The sequence below is a fragment of the Bos indicus genome, chromosome 9 (assembly GCF_029378745.1).
Source record: "Bos indicus isolate NIAB-ARS_2022 breed Sahiwal x Tharparkar chromosome 9, NIAB-ARS_B.indTharparkar_mat_pri_1.0, whole genome shotgun sequence".
NCBI lineage: Eukaryota > Metazoa > Chordata > Mammalia > Artiodactyla > Bovidae > Bos > Bos indicus.
This window is the reverse complement of record NC_091768.1, coordinates 1320772-1332169: the sequence shown is the minus strand read 5'-3', so window position 1 is coordinate 1332169 and position 11398 is coordinate 1320772.

The window sequence follows — 11398 nt, the reverse complement described above, 5'->3', positions numbered from 1 at the left end:
AAATAATAGTACTGCATTTTCTACAGTTCTGAAGAGTGGTAGGTAGGGGGAATGTTGATCAAAATTGGTATTTTGAGTTACACATATTATGCTGGTTTATTAAAGCAATAGTACATTTATTGATGAGTCTCCTCTTACATGGATTTTTAAAAATTAAAAGAATGAAATAATTTATGATATTCTCCAAGGCCTATATAGCTTTATTTCCCAGGACATCTAGTGTCTGTATATTAGCATGTGCCCTTCCTTGCAATGGAACAGCATCCCCAGCATCACCCATGAGAGCCAGAGTTGTCCTTGAAGAACTCTATTGCCAAAAAGGAACATATCATTTTTTTTTGAATTTTTTTAAATTTTATTTTATTTTTAAACTTTACATAATTGTATTAGTTTTGCCAAATATCAAAATGAATCCGCCACAGGTATACATATCATTAAGAATCCTTTCATCAACCAGCATATAGGGTGGCTATCTGACAGGTAAACACGTCCTTGTCAAAAGTGTGTTGTATCAAATAGCTGCACATATTCTGTCCTTCATTCTGAAACAGCCCATGACTGAAAAGGCAAAAAAAATATTACACATTAAAGCAGAAAATGCCTACAATGAAAAGATAAAAGCTAAGTTTAGATTTAAACTACTTCCATTAATCCAGCTGAGGGTCCCAAATTCAGGCAGACAGTGTAATCATTTCAAAAAAAAAAAACAACAGAAAAAGTTCAATTTTAACTGTATCCTGAATAAGTAATCATTTTGCTATAGAAGGAGCTGGACTTGGAAACAGAGAGCAGAGAGCAAATACATTTATCCTCTATGTCATGGAATGCTTTAACCTGTTAAATATTAAAATCTATTTGGTGTTCAATAAGAAGTCAATACAATTTCTGTAGAAAAATGATACACTCAGTTCATGGAAATGAATAAGCTAACTTGGGCATTTTATGTCATTGAACCCAGTGGTCCAATTTTTTCAGGAGAGTAATAGCGTATATACTATAGTTATCTAATACATGTGCTTATGAATTTCTTAGGTGATCCTCAATTTGAAATGATTGAAAGTCATTAGAAAATAAAAGTCTAAATCTATTTTTTTATATTTCTCTCTTCACTAGAAGTTACAATTGCTGAATGAACAAGGATTAGTGAAATTTATCAAATCATTTTGAACAATAGAGGTGTTTAAATTTGTTTCTTTCCTGTAACAGATCTGGGACTTTGAGCAAGTGACTTTGAGCAAGCTTCAGTTCATATTTCAGTTTTATCATTCTGAAAATCAAATAATAATAGTACCTATTTAACTTTTTTAGTCAGGATTAAATTAGTAATATTAAAAAAAAAAAAAAAAAAAAGGAACCAATGTGAACAAAAGAAACCTCTGACAACAGTCTGGTATGAAGGCTTCCATCTCTGAGGGGCTTTTTTTCTTGTTAGAGCAACTTCTCAGTGTGAGGATGTCTTGTGCTGCAGGTTAAATAGCTGTAGAGGAAAAAGGAACTTCTGAAATGGAAACTAAAGAATTGGTTGATATTGAAAAATATACACTACTATGTTTTCCATCAATAGCCTCAGTTTTTAATTCATCTACTCCAGATCACATAGGTGAAATATTGTCAGAGTTAAAAGTCTACAGCACCCAACACTATGCTTGCACATATAGAAATGAAAGTGTTAGTCACTCAGTTGTGTAAGACTTTGCAACCTCATGGATTGTAGCCTGTCAGGATCCTCTGTCCATGGGATTCTCTGGGAAAAAATACTGGAGTGAGTAGCCCATGCCTTCTCCAGGGGATCTTCCTGACCCAGGGATCAAACCTGGGTATCCTGCATTGCAGGGAGATTCTTTTCCCTCTGAGCCACCAGGGGGGTGTTCACTAAATGTTTGCTGAATAAGTAGAATGAAAAATGGATTGAATTCATTTGTTTACCCTATGCTCACATAATTGTGGGATCTCCATAATGCAAAAAAAAAGGAGGGGTCAGAGTACATCATGAGAAACACTGGGCTGGAAGAAGCACAAGCTGGAATCAAGATTGCCGGGAGAAATATCAATAACCTCAGATATACAGATGATACCACCCTTATGGCAGAAAGTGAAGAGGAACTAAAAAGCCTCTTGATGAGAGTGAAAGGGGAGAGTGAAAAAGTTGGCTTAAAGCTCAACATTCAGAAAATGAAGATCATAGCATCTGGTCCCATCACTTCATGGGAAATAGATGGAATAACAGTAGCTGACTTTATTTTGGGGGGGCTCCAAAATCACTGCAGATTGTGACTGCAGCCATGAAATTAAAAGATGCTTACACCTTGGAAGAAAAGTTATGACCAACCTCGATAAAATATTGAAAAGCAGAGACATTACTTAGCCAACAAAGGTCCGTCTAGTCAAGGCTATGGTTTTTCCAATGGTCATGTATGGATGCGAGAGTTGGACTGTTAAGAAAGCTGAGTGCCGAAGAATTGATGCTTTTGAACTGTGGTGTTGGAGAAGACTCTTGAGAGTCCCTTGGACTACAAGGAGATCCAACCAGTCCATTGTGAAGGAGATCAGCCCTGGGATTTCTTTGGAAGGAATGATGCTAAAGCTGAAACTCCAGTACTTGGCCACCTCATGGGAAGAGCTGACTCATTGGAAAAGACCCTGATGCTGGCAGGGATTGGGGGCAGGAGGAAAAGGGGATTACAGAGGATGAGATGACTGGATGGCATCACCAACTCGATGGAAGTAAGTTTGAGTGAACTCCAGGGGATGGTGATGCACAGGGAGGCCTGGCATGCTGCGATTCATGGAGTCACAAAGAGTCAGACACGACTGAGCGACTGAACTGAGTGATTGTCTTTAGTTCTATGAGTTTTTAATATATATTAAAATACAGTTAATTGATATTTATTGTTGTTCAGTTGCTAAATCATGTCCAATTATTTGTAATCCCATGGCTTGCAGCACTCCATGCTTCCCTGACCTTCACAGTTTCCAGGAATTTTCTCAAACTCATGTCCATTGAGTCAGCAAAGCCATCCAACAGTCTCATCTTCTGTCGTCCCCTTCTTCTCGTGCCTTCAATCTTTCCAGCATCAGGGTCTTTTCCAATGAGTCAGTTCTTCGCCTTGGGTGGCCAAAGTATTGGAACTTCAGCATCAGTCCTTCCAAAGAATATCCATGAGTATTGACTGGTTTGATCTCTTTGCAGTCCAAGAGACACTCAAGAGTCTTTTCCAGCACCACAGCTTGAATGCTCATTTCTTCGGTGCTCAGCCTTCTTTATGGTCCAACTCTCACATCCATACATGACTACTGGAAAAACCAAAGATTTGACAATTGAACCTTTGTCAGCAAAAAGATATCTCTGTCTTTTAATACACTATATAGGTTTGTCATAGCTATTGCTCCAAGGAGCAAACATCTTTTAATTTTATGGTTGCAGTCAATGTCCACAGTGATTATGGAGCCCAAGAAAATAAAATCTGTCACTCTTTCCACATTCTGTTATGAAGTAATGGGACCAGATGCCATGATCTTCATTTTTTAAATGCTGAATTTTAAGCCAGCTTTTTCACTCTCCTCTTTCACCCTCAACAAGAGGCTCTTTGGTTGTTCTTCATTTTCTGCCATTACAGTGGTTGATATTTCTCCCAGAAATCTTGATTCCAGCTAGAACTTCATCTAGCCCAGAATTTTGCATGATGTACTCTGCATAGAAGTTAAATAGGCATCATGACAATAAACAACCTTGACTTACTCCCTTCCAAAATTAAAACAGTCCATTGTTCCATGTCCAATTCTAGCTGTTGTTTCTTGGCCTGCATGCAGGTTTCTCAGGAGGTAGGTAAGGTTGTCTGGTATTCCCATCTCTTTAAGAATTTTCCACAGTTTGTTGTGATCCACACAATCAAAGGCTTTAACTTAGTCAATGAAACAGAAGTAGATTTATTTTTGGAATTCCCTTGCTTTTTCTATGACCTAACAGATGTTTCCAATTTGATCTCTGGTTCCTCTGCCTTTTCTAAATACATTATACATCTGGAAGTTCTTGGTTCTTGTACTGCTGAGGCCTAGCTTGAAGGATTTTGATCATACACTTGCTAGTATGTGAAATGGGTGCAACTGTAGGGTAGTTTGAAAATTCTTTGGCATTGACATTCTTTGGGATTGGAATGAAAATGATCTTTTCCAGTCCTGTAGCCACTGTTGAATTTTCCAAATTTGCCAGCATATTGAGTGTACACTTTAACAGCATCATCTTTTAGGATTTGAAATAGCTCAGCTGATATTTTTGTACAGATCTTCTGTGTATTCTTGCCATCTCTTCAAATATCTTCTGCTTCTGTTAGGTCCATACCATTTATGTCCTTTATTGTGCCCATCATCATGAAATGTTCCCTTGGTATCTCCATTTTTCTTAAAGAGATCTCCAGTATTCCCCATTCTATTGTTTTCCCTATTTATTTGCATTGTTCTCTTAAGAAGGCTTTAAAAAAAAAAAAAAAAAAAAGCACTCCTTGCTATTCTCTGAAACTCTGGATTCAGTTGAGTATACCTTTCCTTTTCTACTTTGCCTTTCATGTCTCTTCTTTTCTCAGCTATTTGTAAGGCGTCCTCAGGTAATCACTTTGCCTTATGGCATTTCTTTTTTTCTTGGGGTGTGGTTTTGTTCACTATCTCTTATTCTATGTTATGAATTTCTGTTCACAGTTTATCAGGCACTCTGTCTAAGTCAAGATCTCATACCTTGAATCTATTTGTCACCTCCACTGTATAATGATACGGGATATGATTTAGGTCATACCCGAATGGCCTAGTGGTTTTCCTTACTTTATTCAATTTAAACCTGAGTTTTGCAAAAAGGAATGGATAATCTGAGCTGAGATCAGTGGAGAAATAACTCCAGAAAGAATGAAGGGATGCAGCCAAAGCAAAAACAATACCCAGTTGTGGGTGTGACTGGTGATAGAAGCAAGATCTGATCTCCAGGAGTTGGTGATGGACAGGGAGGTCTGGCATGCTGCGATTCATGGGTTCGCAAAGAGTCGGACATGACTGAGTGACTGAACTGAACTGAATCTGAGCCACAGTGAGTCCCAGGTCTTGTGTTTGCTGAATGTATAGAGCTTCTCCATCTCTAGCTGCTAAGAATATAATCAATCTGTTTTTGGTATTGACCATCTTATGATATTCATGTGCAAATTCATCTCTTGTATTGTTGGAAGAGAGTGTTTGCCAGAGCATTTTCTTGGCAAAACTCTGTTTGCTTTTGCCCTGTTCATTTTGTACAGCGAGGCCAAACTTGCCTGTTATTCCAGGAACCTCTTGACTTCCTACTTTTGCATTCTAATTCCCTACCATGAAAATGACTTTTTTGTGTGTGTGTGTTATATCTAGGTCTTGTAGATCATAGAAGCTTTCAATTTCAGCTTCTTCAGAATTAAATTGGGGCATAGACTTAGATTACTGTGATGTTGAACAGTTTATTGGAAATGAACTGAGATCATTCTGTCATTTTTAAGAGTGTATCCAAGAACTGCATTTGGACTCGTTTGTTGACTGTGATGGCTACTCTATTTCTTCTAAGGGATTCTTGCCCACAGTAGTAGATACAATGGTCATCTGAGTTAAATTCTCCCATTCCAGTCCATTTTAGTTCACTGATTCCTAAAATGTTGACCTTCACTCTTGCTAGCTCCTGTTTGACCATTTCCAATTTGCCCTAATTCATGGACCTAACATTCCATGTTCCTATGCAATATTGCTCTTTACAGCAATCAGACTTTACTTTCATCACCCATCACATCCACAACTGGGTATTGTTCTTGTTTTGGCTCTGTCTCTTCATTTTTTCTGGAGTTGTTTCTCCTTTCTTCTCCAGTAGCATATTGGGCACCTACCAACCAGGGGTGTTCATCTTTCAGTGTCCTATCTTTTTGCCTTTTCGTACTCTTCATGGACAATATTCCTGCCTTGAGAACCCCATGAACAGTATGAAAATTAATATATTAATCTGTGACAAATAAAATGTCAAAATTTTAAATAGAGACAGAATGAGACTTACCTTTACATACATCACTTGTCTCACCCTAATCATGAACCTGACTGAGGTTTTAATTCTTCCCTTCTCTGAAGAACAAGGAGATGCACATTAACCTTATGGGGTATGGTGGCATGTGACAAAAGAAACCTCTACTGACATAGTGTCAGGCCAGCACTTAGTAGTTCTGCCTTTGTATTGACCCATTAAATAACCTCATGAACATGACCTCCCAACTTTTCCTAAAAGCAGAGCCAGTTTCCCCAGACTGTGCTGAAAAGGAGACCTCTTTTACAAATGCACACAGAACTACACAGGAATCCTCAATCTTCAATAAGTCACACCAGGAACATTGGGGAAAAAAAAAAAAAAACTGTCCTGGTTAAAAATACTTAAATCCATTAAGATGCTCATGAAATGATATGTCTTAGACAGTGTTTTTAATGACAAGCTATTGTTTCAAATTGCTTGTTAGCTACAGCATGACCTTAAATCCAGTGGATTTATTTATTATCCTCTCCAGGGTTGGCCCTAAGCTAAATTGTAAAGTAGGTTCAGTTTAACGTGACAGACAACTCTTGGCCCATAACATATGCAGATGCCCACTCTCTTCTTCAAATATTCAGACACCCTCTGATCGGCCCTTGGGTCCTGCAGGTCCGCTAGGAAGCTCATCAAACTTCTCCATACCCCCCACAGAAGTATGCATATTAGCTCTGCAACCTCAGTTAGGTAGCTGTGATTGGAAAACAGTCACTTATAATAAGCTGCCTTGTGGTGTGTTGTTCAATGATATTTTAATGTGTTTTCATAGCCAGAATATTAGCATTTGAATAGAGGCTGGAGAAAAATACATGGCATACCTTTTGGGGCAAAAAAAAAAAAAAAAATGTATATATGATATACTGTCAGGTATAAACTAATCCTATGATGGTAAGAAAATACACTGAATTTTTTAAATTACACTTAAGTGACAGGATAACATCAATTTTTGCAGTTTCCATTTTCTTATGACTAAATATTTGCTTATTGTGAATTATTTTACTCATATAAATAAAGAACAGTGGTTTAGTTGCTGTCATGTCTGACTCTTGCAACCCCTTGGACTGCAGCTGTCCAGTCTCCTCTGTCCATGGGATTTCTCAAGCAAGTATACTGGAGTGGGTTGCCATTGCCTTCTACAGAGGTATCTTTCCTACCCAGGGATCAAACCCATGCCTCCTACATTGCAGGCAGATTATTTACCACTGAGCCACTATGGAAGCCCAAATAGTCAATTTTGTCACTCAGTCATGTCCGACCATTTGCCGTCCATGGACTTCAGCACGCCAGGCTTCCCTGTCCATCACCAACCCACAGAGCTTGTTCAAATCCATGTCTGTTGAGTCGATGTTGCTATCAAACCATCTCATCCTCTGTCGTCCCCTTCTCCTCCTGCCTTCAATCTTTTCCAGCATTAGGGTCTTTACAAATGAGTCAGTTTTTCAGAATAGGTGGCCAAAGTACTATAATTTCAGCTTCAGCATCAGTCCTTTCAATGAATATTCAGGACTGATTTCTTTAGTATGGACTGTTTGGATCTCTATGCAGTGCAAGGAACTCTCAAGAGTCTTCTCCAATACCACAGTACAAAAGCATCAATTCTTTGGTGCTCAGCTATCTTTATAGTCCAACTCTTACATCCAAACATGATTATTGGAAAAACCATAGCTTTGGCTAGACTGACCTTTGGGGGCAAATTAATGTCTCTGCTTTTTAATACACTGTCTAGGTTGGTCAAAGCTTCTCTTCCAAGGAACAAGCATCTTTCAACTTCATGGCTGCAGTCACCATCTGCAGTGATTTTGGAGCCCAAGAAAATAAAGTTTGTCACAGTTTGCATTGCTTTCCCACCTACTTGCCATGAAGTGATTTGCCATCGTCTTCAGTTTTTGAATGTTGAGTTTTAAACCAACTTTTTCATGCTCTACTTTCACTTTCATCAATAGGCTCTTTAGTTCTTCTTCGCTTTCTGCCAGCAGGGTGATATCATCCGCACATCTGAGGTTATTGATATTCCTCCCACAATCTTGATTCCTGCGTTTGCTTCACCCAGCCAGGCATTTCACATGGTGTACTCTTCATATAAGTTAAATAAGCAGGGTGACAGTATAGAGCCTTGATGTACTCCTTTCCCAATTTGGAATCAATCTATTGTTCCATGTCCATTTCTAAATATTGCTTCTTGACTTGCATACAGATTTCTCAGAAAGCAGATAAGGTGGTCTGGTATTCCTATCTCTTTAAGAATTTTCCATAATTTGTTGTGATCCACACAGTCAAATGATTTAGCATAGTCAATAAAGGAGAAATAGATCTTTTTCTGGAATTCTCTTGTTTTTTCTACAATCCAATAGTTGTTGGAAATTTGATTTTTGGTTCCTCTGCCTTTTCTAAATCCAACTTGAGCATCTGGAAATTGACGGTTCACATACTATTGAAACCTGGCGTGGAGAATTTTGAGCAACACTTTGCCAGAATGTGAGATGAGCACAATTGTATGATAGTTTCCTGTGGCCACTGCTGAGGTTTCCAAATTTGCTGGCATATTGAATGCAGCACTTTCACAGCATCATCTTTCAGGATTTGAAAGAGCTCAACTGGAATTCCATCACCTCCACTAGCTTTGTTCGTAGTGATGCTTCCTAAGGCCCACTTGACTTCACATTCCAGGATGTCTGGCTCTAGGTGAGTGATCACACCATCATGATTATCTGGTTCATGAAGATATTTTTTGTACAGTTCTTCTGTGTATTCTTGCCACATCTTCTTAATATCTTCTGCTTCTCTTAGGTCCCTACCATGTCTGTCCTTTAGTGAGTCCATCTTTGCATGAATGTTCCCTTGGTATCTCTAATTTTCTTGAAGAGATCTCTAGTCTTTCCCTTTCTATTGTTTTCCTCTATTTATTTGCATTGATCACTGAGGAAGGCTGTCTTATCTCTCCTTGCTATTCTTTGGAATTCTGCGTTCAAATGAGTATATCTTTCCTTCTCTCCTTTGTTTTTCACTTCTCTTCTTTTTACAGCTATTTATAATGCCTCCTCACACAGCAATTTGGTTTTTTGCATTTCTTTTTCTTGGGGATACTCTTCATTCCTATCTCCTGTACAATGTCACAAACTTATGTCCATAGTTCATCAAGCACTCTATCAGATCTAGTCCCTTAAATCTATTTCTCACTTTCACTCTACAGTTTTAAGGGATTTGACTTACAATGACCTGAATCAGCGATGAGTGTACCTGTGTCCCTCATCCTGAACCCCTCTCCCAACTCCATCCCCATCTCATCCCTCAGGTTGTCCCAGTGAACTGCCTTTGAGTTCCCTGTTTCATGAATCCAACTTGGATGGATAATCTATTTCACATATGGTAATATACATGTTTAAATGCTCTTCTCTTAAATCATCCCACCCTCACCTTTTCCCACAGAGTCCAAAAGTCTGTTCTCTATATCAGTGTCTCTTTTGCTGTATCACATACAAGGTCATTGTTACTATCTTTCTAAATTCCATATGTATGCATTAATTGGTGTTTTTCTTTCTGACTTACTTCACTCTGTATAATAGGCTCCAGCTTCATCCACCTCATTAGAACTGATTCAAATGTGTTCTTTTTCATAGCTGAGTATTATTCCATTGTGCATATGTACCACAGCTTTTTTATCCATTCATCTGCCAATGGACATCTAGGTTCCTTCCATGTCCTTCCTAGCTGTTGTAAACAAAACTGCAGTGAACGTTGGGGTACACGTGTCTCTTTCAATTCTGGTTTCCTTGGTGTGTATGCCCAGCAGTGGGATTGCTGGGTTGTATGGCAGTTCTATTTCCAGTTTTTTTAAGGAATCTCCACACTGTTCTCCATAGTGGCTGTACTAGTATGTATTCCCACCAACAATATAAAAGTGTTCCCTTTTCTGCACACCCTCTCCAGCATTTATTGTTTGTAGACTTTTTGATAGCAGCCATTCTGACTGGCATGAGATGGTATCTCATTAAGGTTTTAATTTGCATTTACCTGGTGGTAAGTGATGTTGAACATCTTTTCATGTGTTTGTTAGCCATCTGTATGTCTTCTTTGGAGAAAAGTCTGTATAGTTCTGTTAGGTAGGTAGAATAGGGAAAAGGAGTCCAAACTGGAGGTGGCTAAAAGACAAGGAAGGTCCAAGGACCAGAGTGAAGACTTCAGGCAGAACAAACAGAACAAACAGCACTCCTGGCCGAGGACCAGAGTGAAGACTTCAGGCAGAACAAACAGAACAAACAGCACTCCTGGCTAAGCCCAATTTGCATAGGGCAGGCCCAGGTGGAGGAAAAAACATATAAAAGGAGGAGCCAAAGCGCTTTCTCTTGGACTCTCTCTCCCGAGTGCATGCGCGCGCTCTCTCTCTCTTTCTCTCTCTCTCTTTCTCCCTCCCCACGCACTTCTCCACTCTCTTCTCTTGGAGTCTTGGATTCTCCTCTTATCTTATAAATAAAATAGAGCTGTAACACTGATTTGCCTAAGAGCTGTAGCACGGTTTGTCCAAGACCTGAGAGCTGAGCCGCGCCGAGGGCTTTAATTTCCGTTGCTCCAAATCTTTGTTGTGACGAGACAAAGAACGGAGGAACATACACTCGCGTGACAGTTCTTTAGCCCATTTTTTTTGATTAGGTCATTTATTTTTCTGGAATTGAGCTTATTTTTGTTCACGGTGTTAGAAAGTGTTCTAGCTTTATTCTTTTACAGGTAGTGGACCAATTCTCCCAGCACCACTTGTTAAAGAGATTCTATTTTCTGCATTGTATAGTCTTGCCTTCTTTGTAAATGATAAGGTATCCATAGGTGGGTGGATTTATCTCTGGAATTTCTATTTTGTTTCCTTCCGGGAGCCGGCATATTGCATATTAAGTGCATATTGCATATTGAGTGCAGCACTTTCCACAGCATCATCTTTCAGGATCTGGAATAGCTCAACTGGAATTCTATCACTGCCGGGAGCCAGCGTGAGGAGCTCCACCCATGACAAAGGTCATGAGGAAGGAGGCATACGCAAAGGCGGGATCAAGCCTCAGGAGTCCCCCTGGAAATTCTCGGGCATTTACACCCAAAACCAGAGTCTGCCTACTTTCTGCTTTGTGCCTTCACCTACACCTCTGACTTTACGGGGGGCTGTCCCCCACTACCTCTCTGAAAAAAGAGTTAGCTTACAGCTCCAGTTAATAATTCCTGGGTGTGACAGTGTTTCAACCTACAAACTCCTTTGGAAATCCTCTAGCCTGCCTGAATAGGTTTTTCTGGCCCCATGTGATTGTTCAGAGCCTCCCAACTGTGAGAGGCAGGAGATGTTCTAAACTG